Source organism: Mustela nigripes, chromosome 5, assembly GCF_022355385.1.
Source record: "Mustela nigripes isolate SB6536 chromosome 5, MUSNIG.SB6536, whole genome shotgun sequence".
In the NCBI taxonomy this organism is placed as follows: Eukaryota; Metazoa; Chordata; class Mammalia; order Carnivora; family Mustelidae; genus Mustela; species Mustela nigripes.
Window position 1 is genome coordinate 81,871,773 of NC_081561.1, and position 4,760 is coordinate 81,876,532.

The 4,760-nt window shown below is 44.2% G+C and overlaps 1 protein-coding gene across 1 annotated transcript in view; it reads right to left on the reverse strand.

The window, feature by feature from the left end:
- The window catches only part of LOC132018172 (pantetheinase), a 52,456-nt gene extending 48,083 nt beyond the window's left edge, over nt 1–4,373 (reverse strand). The window contains exon 1 of the mRNA XM_059400747.1: nt 3,926–4,373. The gene's annotated coding sequence lies outside the window, so the exon portion shown is untranslated. The remainder of the gene's footprint in view (nt 1–3,925) is intronic.
- Nucleotides 4,374–4,760: the final 387 nt, after the last annotated feature.

The following is a 4,760-nucleotide window of genomic DNA, read 5'->3' on the forward strand; positions in this document are numbered from 1 at the left end:
CAGGAACTGAGAGTTATTTGCCTCTGGAAATTTGTGCTATTGATAAGGTAACCTCCCTGTTTGTAGATCTCTAGGACATCTGCAGAGCAAGGGAGATTCCTGTCCTGCAGGATTGTGATCCCTGCAAGTTAACTATTTATCATTTTATGGCAGTCAGGGGTGCCTGAGGAATGCTACACATATTACGGAGGGGAGCGGGTGGAGAGGGGGTGCAAGGTGCCAGCTTTTGTTCTGTCCTCAGCCAGCCTCCTGCTCCCTTATCACCTGCATCCTCTCCAGCCCGGGGGAGCATGGCCACGTCCGGCTTCACCCCGGTGGGCTATACCTGGAGCTCCACCCAGACAGACCAACCGTTCTCACAGAGCACCTGGAAATTGGCGGTTCCCACAGAGTAAAATCTGTGAGATCTTACCTCGAGGCTTTGCCCAGAAATTCTAATGCTGGCTCAGTTCTCGTCATTTAATCCCGGACAGAGCCCCCATATGTTTTGCCCCAATAATGGGTCCGTGATTAAAGGAGTGAGACTGATACAAAGCGAAGGTCAAGCAAAGCTTTATTTTACGCCAAGCATCAAGAATCTAACTGAACGTTCGGGGCCGCATCTCTCACAAGAGAGGGCGACCCTTCTCTGTTTCACAGACTAGCTTTTAAGGACAAAGGCCATGCAGTCAGGCCTGGTCTCACACAGGTGGCCAATGAGATTGTAACACACATAGGAAACTCCACACTGTGAGGAAACTCACAGTGAGTGACACAGTGAGTGATGCTAGGTGACCAACTGAGTTACAATTTACCCTAGCAGACATTTGAACCAGCCTATTACACCTTGATTGGGATTGGTGCCCAAAAGGCTCCCAAAGGGCGGGGCCCATACTCCCTGGTAACCAGGGAGACAGCACGCATCCCCCCCCCCCACCACCACCACCACCACTGATAGGATGTCTCCACCTGGCCTGACCCACCTTTGTATCTGGGCTTTGTTACCTGAAGCTGGTTTCCGGGACTTGTCTCCAAGTAAATCCCCTGGGGGGAAGGGGAATAGGGACAGTTTCTAAATAGGTCCTTACAGTAACCTCTTGAATTTAGAGCAAACTATTTATTTCACACTAGGAACCTGAAATCTGAGCCACTCCACCTCATTGGTTGACTCCCCTGAATTCACATAATCAAGTTAGAAAAGATCTACCAGGAGGCTTTCAGGATTCACTCCTTTGGGCAGGTTCCTACTTCCTGGGCAAGGGTATAAATATAAACAAGGCTGTGATGGGGAACTTCTCCTTAATTCTTGAAACCACTGCAAAGCAACAGCTGCCCAACTAGGATCCTTAGGCACTCTGGCCAAAGTTGTTCTTGATAATAGAATAGCCCTCAGTTATCTGTTGGATACAACTTTAGTCCAGATTAACACTTCTAGGGAAGTTAAAACTCAATCAATCATATACAATTCACAAAGCAAGCTGTTTGGCTTAACAAAGTGACTCCCTCCATGGGGTCTCCCTTTTTAACTTGATTTTTGATTGGATTGGCTCTTAGGGACCAAGGAGGAGAACAAAGGTAGGGGAAATGTAAATAAAATTAAATTTCCCTATCACTTGAGCCCATTGATAAATACCTGGGCTTGCAGAGTGTGACATTCCTCAAGGAACTCACAGCTGCCTTAATATTAACGCTTTGCCCGCTTTGCCATTTTGCCCGAGACTAAAAGCATCCTTAGCTTGACAACAACCAGACTTCCGGGATCCTTTAAGTCTTCTTTAACATCAGAAATCCCTTCAGAGACTTGTTACCTCTACTGCCTCCCAACTCCAAAATATATAATCAAAATCACATGTCACAATCACAAGTGCATCTCTTTCTGCCCATGGGTTCTGTTGCCATGCTTAATAAAAGCACCTTTTTGTAGTAAAAATGTCCCAAGAATTCTTAGAATTCTTGTTTTGCATTAGGGACCACGGCTTCAAAGCCCACTCCAAACAATGAGAATTATCTCACTTGTAGTAATCAGAATAATCTTCCTGGCACATTATATTCTTTCAAAAGCTTTAAATGCAGCACATCAGAAAAGGAACCAAGGATAACTGATTTAAAAAATATAAACCTGAATTCATAACCTCTAAATATCCCAGAGACAAAGGTCATGATCTGTGAAAGCCACACAAGGGATCAGCAGAAGTTTCAAGAACCTCTCAGAGCAGTAGCTATGAGTGGCATTCATGCCTTAAATTTTGATCTTGTCTCTCAGTTAAACTGAAAGTCTGATCAAAAGGAGGGGATTGTTGGAAAGAAAACCACCAGCCCAAAATGGCATTACTTAGGTAAAAGCTCCAAGTCAATAAACCAAGACTAAACATTTAACCTAAATGCAATTGTAATACCCCCACGAATGTAACCTTTCACCAGTCAACAATGAATTTCCTGGTCAATTCTAGAACATTTTCTGATAGGTCCCTCTTATTCCCCCTTAAGGGGGCAACCTTGCCTAAACAATGAATTCCTTGCTAATACATTCTTTATTTTTATACCCCTTCCCTGCCTTTAAAAACCTGTCTCTTGGGACACCTGGGTGGCTCAGTCGGTTAAGCAGCTGACTTTGGCTCAGATCATGATCCCAGCATCCTGGGATCAAGTCCCACATCAGGCTGCTTGCTTGGCAGGGAGCCTGCCTCTCCCCTCTGCCTCTGCTTGTGCTCTCTCTCTCTCTCTCTCTGACAAATAAATAAATGAAATCTTAAAAAAAAATCTTCTTAAAAATTATATTAAAATAATAATAATAATTTTTAAAAACCTGTCTCTTGTTGAGCTCAGGGGAGCTCCCCTCTGCTTGCTAGATGGGATGCTGTCTGCCTGATTCCTGGATCATTTAAAAAGACAAATTAGATCTTCAAAGTTACCAGGTCGATTTTTGTTTTTTAACACTGGTAATCCAGTCAGTAAAATGTGTGAGTTCTGTGAGCCCCTACAGCAAATTAACCAAACTGAAAGAGGGGGGTCCTTGGACCCTCCATTCCATAGCCAGGCAGTCAGATGCACAGGTGACACAATCTGGGCTCACAACTGGGATCTAAAGTAGGGAGAGGGCAGTTTTGTGGGACTGAGGGACTGACCCTTCACCTGTTTGACCTGACACGCTCTCCAGGCACACATTGTCAGAATAGAACTGAATTATAGGATCACCCCCCCCCCCAACAGCCAGTGTCGGACAATTAATGGTGTGGGAAACACATAGGGATTGTGTTGTCAGAACTGAGTGAGAGTCACTGTGTGTTCTGTATGGTAAAAGATGAGAAATGTGCCTCTGGGTTGCTATAAATATATATGCCTAGATATTAAATTGTTAAAAACACAGCAGGCCCAAAATGGAGTTGTTTATTCTAAATCAACTAAGACTTAATGTCTAACCTCACTGCAGCTTCAGCTTCTCCCAGAAAAATGTGGACTTTTTAACCAGCCAACCTAGAATTTCCCCGGGTGCCCACTCCAGGAATTAATCTTTAAGCTCTCCTTAGGAGAGCCACCTTGCCTAAAATAATGCATTGTTTTGATAATAATTTCTTTTTTCACTCCCTCTCTGCCTTCAAAAACCTTCCCTTTTCGAAAACTCAACGGAACTTTTTAAGAGGCGAAATGCTGTCAGATTCAAGAATCATCAAACGAAGCCAACATGATGTTTAAATTGACTCAGCTGACTTCTTGGTACTTAGTAATATTTAATGACTAGCACACTTGCGGCTTCCTTATGGACATTAATCCAACTGATACAGTCAGGTACAGTGTAAGAAAAATACCTATGTGTGTATCTATAGATTTGCCATAGGACCTAATAAAACTTTCTAATTTTTTTTTTAACATTATCCCTAACCATTATTCTCTGGCTTGAACTGGCTCCCATAAAGAGAAAAGAAATTTAAAAATTATTTTTGCTCACCTGTGAATTATACTCTGCTGCCTCAGAAATACTAGTTGAAGCCAGAATAACTTGTCTCTCCAAAGAAAGAATGTAGGGATTCTGCTCTGGGGATTGTGGTGTGTCAGAGGTCTTCATATATAAGTCCCGGTAAATAAAATGAGAGGGGTAGGCGAGAGGGGCGGAGATAAGATAGCTAGAAGTAATAAAAAAGCTTGCGGTGTGAAAAGATAAGGATCCAAATAAGTTGCAGAGAGGCAGCTTGGTTGTTTAGTCATGGTGATTAAGCTGGGAAACCATCCGGATCAGGTGATTCTGCAGTTTCCGGGGCTAGAGAGAGGAAGTAGCAGTGCCTGGGGGTGCCGACGGGTGATGAGGAGGTTGGGACCGTCCTGTACCAATGTAGCCACCAGACAACAGTCTAGAAGACAGAGGAAAGAAGCCTAGAACCAGCACGGGGCTTTTAGGATCTGAGTATCATAGCCCCTGGATAGAGAATCCTGACTTGATGGGAGCAGAGATAAGGGCTATATCTGCTGACCAGAATATCTCTAGCCTACCAGAACTGTGAAGAATTAAATGGAATGGAAATAAACATCTGGGAAAAGTCTAGGAGAGCAATCGTCCTATCCTTTGTGAGAAAAAGGTGTCTCCACCTCCAAGGGAACCTCAACCACTCCCACATGAACCCGAGAGCTCCCCAGCCGTCCTGTTTATCTCTTCCCAGAGTTAATCAGTGACCAATGGAGAGAAAAAGAGCTGAGGACCCTGGGACTGAGGCACCAACAGTGACTAGGGGAAAGGTGAGAGGGTGGCCCTTGATATGGAGGCTCCCTGGCTAGCTCAGACTGCCACA